The sequence below is a fragment of the Helianthus annuus genome, chromosome 4, assembly GCF_002127325.2.
Source record: "Helianthus annuus cultivar XRQ/B chromosome 4, HanXRQr2.0-SUNRISE, whole genome shotgun sequence".
NCBI lineage: Eukaryota > Viridiplantae > Streptophyta > Magnoliopsida > Asterales > Asteraceae > Helianthus > Helianthus annuus.
In genome coordinates, this window is record NC_035436.2 from 50,127,212 (window position 1) to 50,145,301 (window position 18,090).

The window sequence follows — 18,090 nt, forward strand, 5'->3', positions numbered from 1 at the left end:
TCGGTTTGTCAGTTTGATGATGGACGTAAAACTAGCGTGAATATATATGTGTGTGTTAGTGAAAGGTGAAAATTTTTTTTTTAGCTCTCATACAGCCATTTCATTTGATAGCTGGAGAATTCAGGGATGTGTGTAACTTAAAAAATTTACCTTTAAAATATAAACTTATATACAATTATCAACATTAACATTAGCATTTACATTATCTTCATCAACATGGATAGGGAAGGAGCTTAGTGAGAACCGGGGGTTCAGTTAGAAGTGTAAAATTTCCGATTTTTCGTTCGAAAATTTTAAAATTATATAGGATCGTCCTCAATTATTTTGTCTAAATATTTATACAATATATAAATTGGGTCACTTGACTTTTCGCCCCTTCGAAACTTTTGATCAAGCTCCGTCATTGAACATGAACATGTTCTTCATCGACACTAGAACTTTAGAGGTTATTTTTGGAAAAACTTATCTTTATTCCCGGTTTGGGAGTTTGTTAACTTTTCGACTATTTTTCTCATTTTACATTACTGGATAAGTATTTAGAGGGTGTTTGGGACTACGTTTTGAAGTGATTATTTGATTATTGCGTTTGTAAAACATAAATAATCTAAAAAAGTGTTTGAATGAAAAAGTAATTATCTGCCTCCAAAACGCAGTTTTGAAAACGCAAAATATATTTTGAAAACGCATAATCTATTTTGAAAACGCAACACCAAACACCCCCTTAGAAGGTATAATTTTTGAAAATCGTATTCGAAAGTAGCTGAGATTATTCTAAATTGAACACCAATTAAATTAAATAATCAATAATCAAGAAATAGACAAACTATCGGAAACTGTCATAGTATAGGGGCTAAATGTGTAACATGGTGTTCTATATAAACACCCTTCTTATGTAACCCTAAATTAAGTTTTTCTCAATACAATTCAAATGCTATTACAAAGTTTCTTCTCTATACCAGTCAACATAGTATCAGAGCAGTATTTCTAATTCGTGAACACTTTGTTCTTCATCTACAATTTATCTCAACCAAAATCAAACCAGAAAAAAACCCAAAACCAAACATCAAACCCCAAAAGTCTAATCAACTCCGAAACTCCACTGCCGCCGCCGCTTTAAACCCTACCGTCGGTCGCAAAACAGAGCATCATTTTTAATCCGCTCTACTGTCTCTGCCGTCGTTTGTGTTTGTTTCTCGTTTATTATTTTCCTTTTTCGTTTGAAATAGTCAAAAAGGTGCTTCCATTTCGTATTTAATACTGTTTGGGAAATTGATATTGTTTGAAAAGAGGTGCTTCCGTAAAAAAGGTGCTTCAATTATCAACCTATGTGTCATTGTTCATCATTGTTGTAGGTTGTCACTAAACCCTTTTTCAACCATTTTTTAGCCGTACAAAAAAATAGAAAGCCACCGACACTCTGTTCAACCGCACACCAAAACCAAAACCCTATTTTCCAATAATTACGCTGCATAATTCCGCAGCACAGATCTGGGCAATACTAAATCTTGAACGAGAGTTCAAGTTTCCGCACGTATTTGATAAATACGTCGGTAAGATAACTTCGCTACCTAGCGGATTTGCCCTGGGTTACCTCAAATCTTGAACGAGAATTCAAGTTGCCCGACATATTTGATAAATACGCCGGTAAGATAACGTGCCCGGTGTAGTTCTCTCGGCGTCGTTAGTCCGGCATATTTTAATCTTGAACGTGATCTAACGTATTTGAGAGATACGTCTGGTCAGTTATCTTTTGTCTGACAGCGTATTTTTTCAAAAAAAATGGCAATCAATCATGAAAAAAAAACAGATCGTGGATATTTGATTTCAGTGCCACTGACACCATCACGTTTGAACCATTTGACATGCGTTCAATGACCAAACCTCAAAAAACCCAAATTCATACCGCGAACAACGGAACAATGCAAGTGAAAGGCGGAGGAACAATTAAAATTTTACCAACTATGAAATTATCAAATTGCCTTTATGTTCCGTCATTATCACACAAATTGCTCTCAATTAGTCATATCACTAAAGAACTAAATTGCACGGTACTAATGCACCCTACCTTCTGCCTCTTACAGGATATTAGGACGGGTGTGATTATTGGACGTGGCACTAAGCACCAAGGATTATACTACGTGGATGAAGTGGCTCAACAAGGTACTGTGATGTTGGCACATGGAACTGAAAACCGGGAAGCCTGGCTATGGCATAGACATTTAGGACACCCATCCACTGGTTATTCGCATCTTTTGTTTCCTAAACTCTTCCATTCAAATGGTAAAATAGATTGTGAAACCTATTTTCTTTCCAAAAGCCATCGACAATCCTTTAAACCTAGCAACACGAAAGTTGCTTTACCTTTTTCACTAATCCATTCTAATGTGTGGGGTCCTGCTCCTGTTAGGGGGGGGGGGCAGGGTTTTCGGTACATTCTACTATTCGTGGATGATTGCACTCACATGACATGGTTATATTTTTTAAAAAAACAAAGCCGAAGTTGATGAGAAATTTACCACGTTTTATGCTATGATTCACACTCAGTTCAAAAGGGAAGTCCAAATCCTTTGATCCGACAATGGGGGGAATTTGTCAATACATCCATGAAACAATTCTTTTAAGCCAAAGGATTAGTTTATCAAACCTCCTGTTCTCATACCCCCGAACAGAACGGTGTTTCCGAACGAAAAAACCGTATTCTTGAAGTGACTCGAGCTCTTCTATTTGAGTCTCATGTTCCTATATCTTTCTGGCCGGAAGCGGTTGCAACCTCTGTGTATCTCCTAAATCGGCTTCCCACCAAAGCTCTTAAGTTTAAGACTCCCTTAGATTACCTATCTAAGTTTGCCAGTATTCCCTATCCTCTTACACTTGAACCTTGAATATTCGGTTGTACACCATTTGTCCACATACCAAAAACCAACAGAAACAAGCTTGGCCCATGTGCTGAGAAATGTGTATTTGTCGGCTATGGGATCGATCAAATAGGTTACCGGTGTTATAATCCAAAAAATCGTCAAATGTTCACCACAATGAATTGTGACTTTCTTGAAACAAAATATTTTTACAACACCCAACTCAGTGGTCAGGGGAGAATGAATGTATAGACACTCTGAGTTGGCTAACTCAACTTCCATCATCTGAAGAAGTAACAACAGAAGACCATCACAGTACTTCGAGTCAGTCACCTTCAAACACAGCCACACAATCTGCAGAGCACAGTACCACTGAAGAAAGTCCATCCAACGTGTACCAGAGGTAAGAAATACTGAGAACCCTGAATGTCCTACGTCTTATAACTATGAGACAACAAGGGAACACATAGAACCGACAACAACAGAACCTACAGAACATGTTGAACCAGATGTTGAACAGGTTGAACCAGATGTTGAAGAGGTTGAACCAGTTGTTGAACATGTTGAACCAGTTGTAGCAGAGACAACCGGGAGATACTCTCTCCCTCCTAGAGCCAATAGAGGGGTTCCTCCAAAACGGTACTCCCCAGATAGGGAAACTAGAAATTCAAGGTATCCTGTAGCTAATATGGTCAACGGGAACTTATCTAACAGTGCGACAACATTTGTTATCTCCCTATACTCTAAACAAATACCTAGTTCCGTAAAGGAAGCTCGAGGTAAGAAGAACAGGAAAGAAGTAATGGAAATGGAGATACATGCTCTTATAAAAAACAACACACGAGAGAAGTGCATTTTTCCTAAAGGAAAAAAATAGTTGGATGCCGGTGGGTGTATTCAATCAAATATAAACCAGATGGTTCCATTGGGAGATACAAAGCTTGGCTTGTAGCCAAGGGGTACACTCAGACGTATGGGATCGATTACTCTGAGACATTTTCTCTGGTTGCAAATGCATTTCTCCAAGGAGTGGCCTCTCCACCAGTTTGATGTTACAAATGCATTTCTCCATGGAGACCTAATTGAAGAAGTCTACATGGAAGCACCTCCAGGTTTTTCAGGGGTTTTAAAGAAAAAGTTTGTCAGTTGAAAAAGTCTCTATACGGGCTAAAGCAGTCCCTTGGGCATGGTTTGGAAAGTTCACTTTGGCCATGAAAGAATATGGGTATCACCAAAGTAACGCTGATCATACTCTGTTCCTCAAGAGAAGAAACGACCTTGTAACTTGCTTAATCATATATGTAGACGACATGATTATAACCGGAGATGATATAGAAGAAATAGCACGGCTGAAAGAGAATCTGTTTTCAAAGTTTGAAATGAAAGACCTTGGGAATCTCAAGTATTTCCTCGGGATAGAAGTTCTTAGGTTTAAACGGGGAATTTTCATTTGCCAAAAGAAGTATGTCCTTGATCTCTTGGCAGAAACTAGGTTGATTGATTGTAAACCAGCAGATACTCCAATGGTGGTGAGCCACAACCTACACATGAAACTTAATGGAGAACTTGCAGACAAAGAAAGGTATCAACGACTCGTGGGCAAGTTAATTTATCTCTCTTACACTCGCCCTGATATAGCTTATGCTGCTGGAATGGTGAGTCAGTTCATGCATCAACCATAAGTTTCCCACATGGAAGCTGCTCAGAGAATTTTAAGATATCTCAAGGGAACCGCAGGCCATGGAGTGTTGTTTAAAACAAATGGACATTTAAATGTTGAGCTCTACACTAACGCAAACTGGGCAAGTGATAAGGGAAACCAAAGGTCAACATCAGGGTACTTCTCCTTGGTTGGTGGAAACCTCATTACCTGGAGAAGTAAGAAACAGAAGGTGGTCGCTCTGTCGAGTGTAGAAGCGGAATTTAGAGGTATAGTTCGAGGGTTAACCGAAGTTCTTTGGATCAGGAAGCTGCTAGAAGACATTGGTTTTTCCTAAAAGGCTCCCAGTTAAGTTAAGTGTGACAATACAGCTGCAATACAAATCTCAGAAAACCCAGTTCAACATTATCGAACAAAACACGTGGAGGTAGATAAATTGGAAGAAAGAATCATAGAACTCCCATATGTTTCGTCAAAAGATCAACTTGTAGATATTCTCACAAAAGCTGTCAATGGAAACGCCTTTAGTAGCTGTTTGAGCAAGTTAAGTATTGGCGATCTCACTACTCAACTTGAGAGGGAGTATCGGAAACTGTCATAGTATAGGGGCTAAATGTGTAACATGGTGTTCTATATAAACACCCTTCTTATGTAACCCTAAATTAAGTTTTTCTCAATACAATTCAAATGCTATTACAAAGTTTCTTCTCTATACCAGTCAACACAAACCTGTCCATTTGTTAACACTTGATAACTTGAATGATTGAAACCCTTGAACCATTGAGTTCAAACTTGTAAAAGAATAAACTTTTAACAAGTATTTCAACTGTTTTTCAAATTTATAGGCAAACGTCTCAATAATAGTTGGACCGGACTAAACTTTTAACACTTTAAAGCCAATTACTAGTCAACTATGGGTATCAAACCTCTCGATGATAGTTGAACAGGATTTAACTTTTAAAGCCAAGTAGTCAACTGTTTTCATATTTCTAATCAAAGTATCAAACATATCCGGGATATCCTCAATTCATCATCATCATCATCATCATCATCATCATCATCATCATCATCATCATCATCATCATCATCATACTCAGTAAATCTCACCAATAGCAAAGCTAAGATAGGGTCTAAGGAGGATAAGATGTAGACGATCTTACCTCTACCCGGTATGAGTAGAGAGGTTGCTTCCAGTGAGACCCCCGGCTCGATATATCCTCAATTCAAATTCAGAAATCAAAAATCAGAAACACACCTTCTTATTTGATCTATGTTTCAAAATTCAATCGATTAGGTTCATCTCATGAGTTGGTCTATAGTATTCCTCAAAAATTAAAAGTATACCCACCCTGTCCGCTGAATCGATGCCCCCCTTAATTGATCTATTCGCTAATTGTTAGCCTCCTTGTTTACTTAATTGCACGACTTAATTTTTTATGGACAGTTCGAAATTAGAGGTTGTTTGGTAGTGTCTAAGGGTGAAGGGGGTGCTCACCTAATAGGTGAGTCCCATCTCTTACGCCAAACCAATCCCCGTGTGCCACGTCAAGTCCCCTCTTAAACTCCCCTAACACCCCAATTTGATGGCGCCACTCCCCTATTAGGTGAATTGGTTTTTTTAAAAAAAAAAAAAAAAAAAAAGGAAAGTTGTGATTGGACAAGGCCTCTCTCTCTCCTCCCTCTCTCCTCTTCTCTCTTCGGTGAGCCGCCACCCATTTCACTCCCCTCACCCACTCACCTAAGGGATGGCGGCGGTGTTCCCCTTAGGTGAATGGGGTCACCGATTACCTTCCCCGCTTACACCCCGTATACCCTAAGTGATTTTGTTAAAAAGTTACATATGTAATAACAATTTATTACAAGTTAAAAAGAACTAACCTATTTTTAGCTAGATCTTAATCCATGGTTAACCACCCATAACCAACCTGTTATAACCTTCGAAACTGATTAATCAAAACTGCCATAACTGATCGATTATGGTTATGGTTTTTAGCCAAAGCCGACCCATGAACACCCCTAATCTTCGGCACCAACAACGATATTATCAAATCTTTTTGGATACCCGAAGGCCTGTGGTACCGGCGGGATTCGCACAGTATTATCGCGGTTAAATAAAAAGTTTTTTCTTTACATAGGCCCATTTACATATAAAGAATCATTTATGAGTATAGGGGTAAAGTTATCCTATTATAAAATATAAGAAAGTTCTATGAAGAAAACTAAATATTATGAAAATATGCAGAACAAAATGAATCACCCATTTTTCAATCTTAAAAACCTAAAAAAAATAAATGAAAATATTACAAATGTAAGATTTATTGTTTCCCACAACAGAATACAAAACAAAAAATGAAAATTTTCCAGTTGTTATGTAAGCTAGGTTATCTATAGGTAAAATTACTTACATGTATATAGGTTGTCTGTAGATAAAATATATGGTTTTTTTATGTATATATAATACACATAAATATAAGAAACATAAAATTTTTAAATCCTAAAATTTAGTGATTTAGAAACAGTAATTAATTACTAGAGGATAATGATCAGAGTTGCAAGCGTGATTCTTTGCGTAGTTCTTGGATCTTTATGCCTGTCTTCGTTACTTTTCCTCATTTATTCTTTCCAATTTTAGTTTTATTCATATTCTTTTTCTAAGAAAACATTATTTTTTTTGTTTGGTTTTGTTTCACTATTGCTTACCTTAAAATTCCAAATAATAAAACATTTTGTTCCACATGTTTAGTTTTTTATTTCATATATTTATATCCAGACTGTAAAGATCGTCTGATCAAGGTCAGGGGCGGACTTATGAACAACCATCGGGTTCCAAGGAACCCATTCGGTTTTTAAATTTTAATGCAAATATATATAACAAACTGAAAAGGAACCCATAAGTAAAATATATAGTGAACCCATAAACAAAAAGATTTGGTAGTCCACTGGTTAATCCGTGTTCTTCTTCCCTTGGCACCCGGGTTCGAATCCCGTATTAGTAATTTTTTGTTCGGTTTTTTTTTTCTAATTTCTATTTTTATTTTTTTCTTTAATGGACAACCCATTTAGGGTTACATCAAAACAAAGCGCAGAACAACAACAGCAGACTCAGGTATCCAACAAATGAACAAGCGCCTCCACCCTCACCTCAGACCTCACCCTCCTCCTCCGGCCGACCTCCTCCAGCCGTCCTCCTCACAGGTGTGTTAACTTTTAATTTGTTTTGATTTTTTGATGTTTTATTGTACTTTGGGAGTCAAATTTCATATAGTTTGATCAAATATTGACATCAAAATATAGGCCAAATCTAAAATCAACAATTGTTATCAACATATTTCATCACATAATTTCATCCAATATAAATCATTTATCCCAAATTAAGACAGCATTTACACATACTGAAATAGAGGACTAGTTCTTTTGATATAATGACATGCTGAAAGACATACTTTTTAAACATTCAGAGAAAGACCTTGTGTATAAATACCACTAAAAACCATTACAATATCAAAAATAAAATAACCTGAAAACCACCATGTCTAAAGAGTGGTTTAAGAGGGTATATGTCTGTACCAAGCCTTTTATGCTGATGATTCTCTTGCAAACTTCGTTTGCTGTAAACGGCTTAGTTGTCAAGTCTGCCCTAAATAATTTGTTTTGATGTTTTAAATTGTTATAATCAACTTGAATTGTTTCAAATTTTGTTGATGTTTTTATTAGTGATGTTAAATTGTAACACATTGAAACTTGAATTTGGTATTTAGGCAACGTTTCCGTAGAGAGTGTAATGCAACATTTTCAAAAGATGAAAACTCGAATTGTCGAACCGATCCGAAATTTTTTATGTCCAGTCATATGAAATTGGAGTATCTACAAAAGTGAACCCAGTGGAAAAAATTCCTGAATCCGCCACTGATCAAGGTTCACTTGAATCTTGTTTTCATGGATGGAAATTAGAGAAATATAGCATATTAATATTTGTGATTTACAACATCAGCTTGTATGAGCAACAAGCTTACACAAATTTTTACATATTCACTGCCTAGCTAGGGATGTCAACCTAACATGTCACACAACGTGAAAATCCAAAATGTTTAGGATGGGTAATTGAATGGCTACATGAGTATGAGATCCGGTATATCATTCGTTTAAAATGTTTTCCCTAGTACGAGCGGGTATGGTGTTAAGTCATACCCGATATGATTACTCAAAATATATATCTACGTGTTTAACTAAATCATACCCGAAACATTTTGTTATTTATGTTTTTCTTTTTCCTTGAGTAATACAACAATCTACTTAGTCGCTAATTTTTAGTTTTAAATTTATCGTATTCTTGGGTGATAAAATTCATAACTAATAAAAGTTAATATACTATAAGAAATGTATTTAAAAACCTCTCCCCCCAAACAATATAATATAGGATTCTACAAATATAGTTTGATTTAGTATTGATATATTTGATTTATTACGACTAGTTTACAATATATTTTTAGACAAAAGTAGAATAAAAATGTCTGAATTATAATTTATTTTTATGTTTTATAAATGGTAATGGATCAAGTAAAAGAAAAGAAAACATTTTTATACTAAGTGTATGTGACAATTTGGGTATGACAAAGTGACTTTTTCAATTTAAAGAGAAAAGGGTATTATGGTTCTTTCTTCCTTAAACATATTTCATTCTCAATTTTCAAATATCTATAACTTTTTCATTAGATAATATTTTAAAAAAAAATCACACCGTATTAATGAGCATTCATTCTCTTTAACTTGCTATTGCTATAATTTTCTTAATTTTTTACAATTTTATTTTACAACCTATAAAGTTACATGATTTGTGTAACGTTACATAATTATGTTCCATTACGTATTTACGTACCATATGTGCAAGCAGACAGATGCTCAATGTGACCCCACATCTACAATCATACCATGTGTAACAAGTGTAATGTCACATGATTATGTATCAGTAAATAACTACGTTATTATAGTTTTTTGAATGTATAATGTTTTTTTTTTTACTAAAGTCATGCTTATTATGTGATTATATATTTAATATAATGAGAACTTAATTGTTTTTATGCTATTACGTGATTAGATCTATAATATAAGTCATTACGTGATCATAGATGTAGTGTTATATTGAGGATTTTTTTACTGATTTGCACACATTGTACGTGATTATTACATTAGTATTTGTTACTGCTTTTAAACATGTGGTATGTGATTCTAGATTTAGGTATACATTGAGTATCTGGCAGTGTTGCAAAAATCGCGACTAGTCGGCGATTAATCGGCGACTAGTCGCTAGTCGGCCATCTACTGAGTAATTTTTTACTAATCAGTGAAAAAATCGCTAGTCGGTCAAAGCCGGTACTAATCGCTGCTAGTCGGCCCAAGTCGGCCTAGTCGGCCCAAGTCGACCCATCTAAATTGTTTACAAAAGTGGTCCAAAATGAAAAAAAAGCCCATTTTCTTTAGACTTATGCCCTAAAATCACTGTTATCACTTATCAGCGACATAATATCAGCAATTCCTGCCCTAAAATCTCTACAAAAGTGACCAGCGACATCAGCGACAGCGGCGGCTTCCTTCTCCGGCGGCCCTGCTTCCTTCTCCGGCGACATCAGCAACAGGTAATTTATTGGACTAAATGACTAATTCTATGATGTAATTGTTAAACATTATCGAATAATATGTTGTGATTGTTGTTTAAATGTTTAATTATTGTTTGATTGGACTGATTAAGTGATTATAAGTTGATGTTAATGATAACTAAGTTTCAGTTTGTTACAGACTTACAGTTGGCTGATTTTTTTTATTATAGTGATTATAGTGTTTGAGTGGACTGATTATATGAATAATATGCGGATTACAGTTGGCCGATTACAGTGTTTGATATGGATGTGTGAGTAGATATATACATATTTATAAAAATAAAAAAATATACATATAAAATACCCGATCCGATTAATCCCGAGTAATCCCTAGTAGTCGCTAGTCCCCACCTCACCGGCCGACTAGCGACTAACGAGTTCTCCAACCTTGGTATCTGGTACGTGGTTTAGGCATTCATGGATCATTTGGTACGTGATTATAGATGTAGTGTTTACATTGAAAATTTGTTATTACTTGCAGATATGGTACGTGATTTGGGTATTCATTGTAATTATGTACTAGAACATAATCACGTAAGGCCCATGAAATTATAGCCTAGTCGCATCTTGGGTGTGGGATAAAGCTTAGGGACCATTAGGTCCTAGTTCGATTCCTACAAGGGGGTTTTTCCTACATATATTGGGTTTACACCTGAATTGGTGTATAGGCATTATTTCCTAATGAAGATGGATATGATCGGGTGGTTTCGCTGGTAGCACGGTAGCACGATTATACTCTAATGGTCCGTCAATGGATCATTTGGTACGTGATTATAGATGTAGTGTTTACATTGAAAATTTGTTATTACTTGCAGATATGGTACGTGATTTGGGTATTCATTGTAATTATGTACTAGAACATAATCACGTAACGCCCATGACATTATAGCCTAGTGGCATCTTGGGTGTGGGATAAAGCTTAGGGACCATTAGGTCCTGGTTCGATTCCTACAAGGGGGTTTTTTCCTACATTTATTGGGTTTACACCTGAATTGGTGTATAGGCATTATTTCCTAATGAAGATGGATATGATCGGGTAGTTTCGTTGATAGCACGGTAGCACGATTATACTCTAATGGTCCGTCAGTGATCCAAATTTAACATTAAAAAAACATAATCACGTAACTTTATAGCTTATAAAGTAATTTTTTTAAATTAAGAAAACTATAGCAATAGAATACTCAAATTAAAGAGAATTAAATGCTCGTTAATTAAAAAATATTATCGTATGAAAAAAGTTATAGCTGTTTGAAAATCAATGGAAGTCGTTTAATGGAGAAAAGATCATAATACACGTTTTCTATTTGTTTTGAGTAAAATGCCAAAATGGTCTTTGAGTTTAGGCCATTTTGCCATTTCAGTCCAAAAATGAAACCTTTTGTATCTACGTCTTTGGGGTTTCATTTTTGTTGTCATTTTTGTCGTTTTTCTCATTTAATGAATGGTATAATCATCATTTTTTTTTGTCATAATGTATTTTAATTAAACGACGAAAACGACAAAATGAGAAAAGTTAACAGAAAATTCGGATCCAATTTGTTAATTGGATGAAAATGGCAACAAAAATGAAACATTAGGGACCAGTTACAAAATGTTTCATTTTTGGACTAAAGTTGCATAAACTCAGGGACCATTTTGGCATTTTACTCATTCATTTTTTAAATTAATGTAGAACCATGTTATTTACAACATTGGTAACGTGTCATCTAAAACCATTTATTTTGGAAATGGATGGTTAAGATTGCCTCCTACACTTCGTACACAAAAAAAGCCTGTTGTACGGGACTTAAACCTAACTTACCTTTTAATAATGACGTCTACGAGTTTTTATTATTTTGAAAGCAGAAGTGATTATAAATAGTTATGAAGAAGATTATATTTGTATTTAAAGGGTGAGGATCAAATAGGAAGTTTATTTTGGCTAGGAAGGATAGAAAGCAATAGGATTATGACATGTGACAAAATTTAAAATAAAGAGAAAGGGTATTTTAGTCAATCCTATCCTTTCTTCTTCCTTCTTCTCCCCAGTAACTTCAAAACCCACCATTTTCAAAACCCACCATATTCAACCTTTTCTTCACTTACTATCTCAATAATCACTACATTGTAGTGCGATTTTCATTATCAATCAATAATTCAAACACCCGATCAACGTGTTCTTAAGGTTTTTGCTTTTTTTGAAGAAAACCCTGTTTAATTTCATTCAAAATCTCGTTTTTCCCGTGATTTTGAAGATAATCACTCGATCCGTTCGATTCGATCGCTGATAAGTGTTTCTATCATTTAAATTTCGTCAATAGTTAAAGAAATCGGCATCGATCCATGTAATAAATTCTTTAATTTCATTTTTACGATCTGGGTTTTTTATTTAGTCATTGCGTTTTACGTTCTTGGCGGGGGTCCGGGGGTAGCGCCCCTGGTAGCAGGGTCCAAGCGGCGGCAACCCCTGGCGGGGTCCAAGGGGCGGCAGCCCCTGGCTGGGGTCGAGCTGCTTCGGCAATTTTTGATCTTCTACTTCCTGGTTCAAATAATTCACAGACAAAACTATTGTCCTGGTTCAATGCGTTTTAGAGTGAACACTTTCTTTGGTGTTTTTAGGCCATTGCGTTTTAGAACTAAGACATTTTTATATGTTTTCTGGACATTACGCTTTAGAAAAACACATTTTTGAAGTGTTTTTAGTCATTGCGTTTTAGGTAAAACACATTTTTAGGTGTTTTCAGTCCATTGAGTTTTAGAGAGAACACTTTCTTTTGTTTTTTTAGGCCATTGCGTTTTAGAAATAAGACATTTTTAAGTTTTTTTCTGGCCATTGCGTTTTATAAATAGGAATTTCTTTGTGTTTTTGGTGCATTGCGTTTTAGGTAAAACACATCTTTATGTGTTTTCAGCCCATTGTGTTTTAGAAAACAGACATTTTAAGTGTTTTCTGGCCATTGCGTTTTAGAAATAAGACATTTCTTTGTGTTTTTTGTGCATTGTGTTTTAGGTAAAACACATTTTTATGTGTTTTCCAGTCCATTGCGTTTTAGAAAGTACACTTTCTTTAGTGTTTTTAGGCTATTGCGTTTTAGAAATAAGACATTTCTTTGTGTTTTCTGGCTATTGCGTTTTACAAATAAGACATTTATTTGTGTTTTTGGTGCATTGCGTTTTAGAAAAAAGTCATTTTTAGTTTTTTTTCCATTGCGTTTTACGCAACTGGGTTTTCAAAATTTTTTTTCGAAAATATAGCAATAGTACACTCGTTTTAAAGATAAAAAACGCTCGTTTTTTTGTGCAATTTTTATAAAAAATAATGTCGTATGAAAGAGTTATTAACGTTTATAAAAGGGGGAGGGAATTGGAGGAGAGAGAAACTATTGTCTTGGATTGATTAGAATGCCCCTAAACAAATCCACGCGCCTCCTTTTTTTTCCTTCAATTTCACTCATTTAATCTTAGCCCTTGATTAAATAAATGGATGGTCAAGATTACTTCCTAGACTTCCTACCCAAATAAACTTCCTATTATATCATAACCCTGTATTTAAAATACGAAAACATTATTGAACAAGATTTTATTTGTCTTTAAAAAGCAAATAGGTAATTATATTAATTTACCATAAGAAAATATATTTAAAATACATAGAGGACAAATTAATTATGTAATCTTGTTAAATCACGAGATTTATGCTAATTACAATAATAACATATATCCATCCCATTTATACTAATACTCTCCCGCAGTCGAAACGGAAGGTTCCCGGATGTTGAGACTGGAACGAAAGTTGTCAAAAAGAATCTTCGGTAAACATTTGGTGAATATGTCAACGATTTGATACCTCGACGGAACGTGCATAACTTGAACTTGACCTTTGGCTATCTTCTCGCGAACAAAGTGGATGTCCATTACTATGTGCTTTGTCCGTTGATGTTGGACTGGGTTGTCGGCTAAGTATATGGCGCTAACATTGTCACATATTACCAAGGTTGCATGTTTCGGAGCGTGGTGTAATTCTGAGAGGAGATTGCGGATCCAGCAGACTTCTGATACAACATTAGCAACACCCCGATACCTGCTTCGGTACAAGAGCAGGACAAGGTTGGTTGTCGTTTGGAAGACCAAGACAAGAGGTTGTCTCCCATGTAAACGCAATATCCTGAGGTTGACTGTCGAGGCATCCACCCCAGTCAGCATCCGTGTAAGCGATAAGGGAGGAAGTTGAAGATCGATGAAGGTGTAAACCAAAATTCAAGGTGCCTTTGATATACCATAAAATTCTTTTCAAAGCATTCATGTGAGTAGTCATGGGAGAATGCATATGAAGACAAATCTGTTGGACGACGTAAGAGACGTCAGGGCGTGTAAAAGTTAAATATCAAAGAGCCCCCGCAAGGCTTCTACATTCCGTGATAGTTTCCCAAGGAGTACCTGAGTTCCGACTTAACTTCTGTTGAGTATCAACTGGTGTAGGTACTGGATTGCAATCTGAGAGACCTGCATTTTCAAGAATTTATCGGGTATATTTCTCTTGAGAAAGAAACAAAGAATTGCCTTATCGTGTAACCGAGATTAAGAAAATAAGTGAGAGGTCTGAGGTCCGTCATGGCAAATTCATTAGGAAGTAATGCCATAAATCGATTTCGTAAGGTATCTGAAGATGTGATCAAAAGGATATCATCCACGTATAGCAATATATAAGCCATGGTATTACCTTCTTTGAAGATGAATAAGGAGTGATCACATTACTATGTTGAAAACCTATTGTAGAAACATAGTCTGCGAAGCGTTGGTACCACGCCCGGGTGCTTGTTTATGTCCATATAAGGACTTTTTGAGAAGGCATACATTGTCACACCCCCAAAATTACCACCTAGGGAGTGTCCCTGTTAGGCGTGTGACGACTAGCAATGAGCCACCAATTACATTGAATCACAAGTATGAAATAAAACTTTGTTGTTTAAAGATAATAAAATCCCAACATACATTATTCAAAAACCATAAGTTTAGCGGAAGCATTAATGTAACGTAATATAAGTGTCATCCCAATCGAACATAATATAAAAAGTCTGATAATAAATCCAGCAAGTAACCATGACCACTCACGTCCTCCAGCCAGCAAGTTCCTGCTTTCTTAGTACCTAGGGGCCTGCGAGCATGTAACACACGTATTAGACAAAGCTGGCGAGTTCACAGTTTCAGAAAACGTTTGTTACCCGGTGTATGTAAAACAGTTTAATACCCAAATGCAAGTAATATTGTTAATATCTCATTTCCAAACACGGACGGCTCACGGACTGCCCTTCCCACGTACTCCTATCTAGTACTGGGCCAGACTGGGTCATTAGTTCACCTCCGTCCTCTACAGGCACGGGGTGAGGGTGCCAAACCTAAGTAGCGCTACTAACTAATACCCGATGAGGGACTTACAAAAGATGATAGGTGAGATCATTAACCAATATACCCGTTTTTACCCAAAGACTCATCCCCTCCCATGGGATACCCCCTGACTGTCCCCAACCACTGGGACGCATGCTCGAATGTAGTGAACTCACCTGGGATTGCTCGGTAGAATTAATTATTCGTTTACCCACGGTGGTTTACCAATCCCTATGATATTCACATTTAGCAGTCAGTTGCATACAAGCACATCACATATTCTTTCACATTTAATCATCTTTCAATTCACAATACACATAAGTCATCTTTCGGTCTAACCATTCACAGTTATGTTTCGATTCACCTAGCTATCTTTCGACACACAGATTATCATTCGACATTTCATCATTCGATATATCAGATATCATTCGACACATGAACTATCTTTCGACAACCACGGTTATCTTTCAACTAGCACAGTTATGTTTCGACAAACACAGCTATCTTTCGAGCACGACAGGTATGTTTCGAACTCACTGTTCATCTTTCGACTATGCCTGTTATCCTTCGGCTACAATTACCAATTAACAAACGGTTTCAGCATTTTTCGGTTACAGAACCCTAATCATACGATCTAACTGCTAACATTCAGTTCATACGATTTCACAAGGATTTCCACAATTCATGCATAACCAAACAAACAATTAAGAGATAACAGTTAACCGCTTTATCATGTGATCGCTATACGACTTCTAACCCATTCCGATAACCCCAACCATGTTACGAAACGTACAAACGCTACTAACAATCGGTTAACACATACTTGTATAGGTATCGCAGAGGTTAATAGTTTCGGATCATTGAATCTGATTACACTAAGGGTTTCACATAGAACACGATATACAACACAAGGGTTATCACGACATACAACACAAGGGTTTCACATAGACGCACAATCTCAAAAGTAACATAAAACACTAACCGAATGACAGATGGTACGATGATGATGATCACACAGAGAGTTCCTGACTTCTGCCGTCACTCACAGGTTTCTAGGGTTTGGAATTTCGATTGGTTCTGTGCATTACTACGTAACTGTCGTTTAATATATGTAAGGTTTTGGGCCTGGGCCGAAGGTTAAGGCCTTTAGTCGAAAGACTGGGCCTTGGCTCGAAGGATCTTCGAAAGATGAAGGTTATCGAAAGTTGGTTCCCATGCTTCGTGATCCCTCGAAGGTTGGATCCTTCGAAGGTTGGATCTTTCGGTTCCAGGATCCTTCGGTCGAATGATCTTGGGTTGAAAGATGTCTTGGTATAACCCAAATATTCCAATACGTTACTCATAAACAAATACAAGTTTGTAACATATACCCACTAACACACAAGTCTAGGATATGTAAATACAACAAAGGAGTCGGGAAATAGAATAATACTAACCTCAAGAAGTCGGGTTGTCACATCATCCCCAACTTGAAAGAAATTTCGTCCCGAAATTTAGCAAATAGGTACGAGAGAGTGAAGTGACAATTCAAGATTGTTGCGGATTTTCCCCAGGTGTTACATCATCCCCAACTTGAAGGGGAATCTCGTCCCGAGATTCACTAGTTTTGCTTGACTCTGCCTTGTCTTTGGGAAAGAGGTGAGGGTACTTTAGTTTCATCTGATCCTCGCGTTCCCACGTGAACTCCGGTCCACGCCTTGAATTCCAACGAACTCTAACAATCGGAATTCGACTGTGCTTACGCACCTTGACCTCCCTATCCATGATTTCAATAGGCTCTTCAACAAACTGCAGCTTGTCATCTAACTTGAGCTCTTGAAGTGGCACAACTAGTGTCTCATCAACCAGACACTTCTTTAGTTGAGAAACGTGAAACACATCGTGAACATTGCCTAGTTCTGCAGGTAACTCGAGTCTGTAGGCGACCTTACCGATCCGCTCTAGGATTTTGAATGGCCCAACGTAACGGGGGTTGAGCTTGCCACGCTTCCCAAAGCGTACAACACCCTTCCACGGTGAAACTTTCAACATGACTCGATCATTAACTTCGAACTCCAAAGGCTTTCTACGCTTGTTAGCATAACTTTTCTGTCGATCACGCGCTGCTGCCATACGATCCCTGATCCGAGCTATACTTTGTGAAGCTTCCAGAACGAATTCAGGACCTGTGAGTTGACTGTCACCTACTTCTGCCCAGCAGAGAGGAGAACGACATTTCCTCCCATACAACGCCTCGAACGGGGCTGCCTGAATACTTGTGTGGTAGCTGTTGTTGTAGGAGAACTCTATTAACGGCAAGTGTTTCTCCCACCCTTTCCCAAAATCGATCACACATGCCCGCAGCATGTCTTCAAGCGTCTGAATAGTGCGCTCACTCTGACCATCCGTCTGTGGGTGGTAAGCAGTGCTCATGTCGAGTTTCGAACCGAATAATTTATGCATAGACTGCCATAGTTCAGAAGTAAAACGCGGATCTCGATCCGAGATGATGGAAGTTGGCACTCCGTGCCTAGCAACCACCTCCTTAAGGTACACTGCTGCAAGTTGCGAAAATTTATCT

At 36.9% G+C, this 18,090-nt stretch overlaps 1 long non-coding RNA gene across 1 annotated transcript; it reads left to right on the plus strand.

Moving 5' to 3' along the window:
- The first annotated feature begins 7,555 nt into the window (after positions 1-7,555).
- Positions 7,556-10,305, plus strand: LOC110936342. Its single transcript, XR_002589923.2, has 2 exons — positions 7,556-7,710; positions 10,029-10,305. It is a non-coding gene; the product is annotated as an uncharacterized LOC110936342 (long non-coding RNA).
- Positions 10,306-18,090: the final 7,785 nt, after the last annotated feature.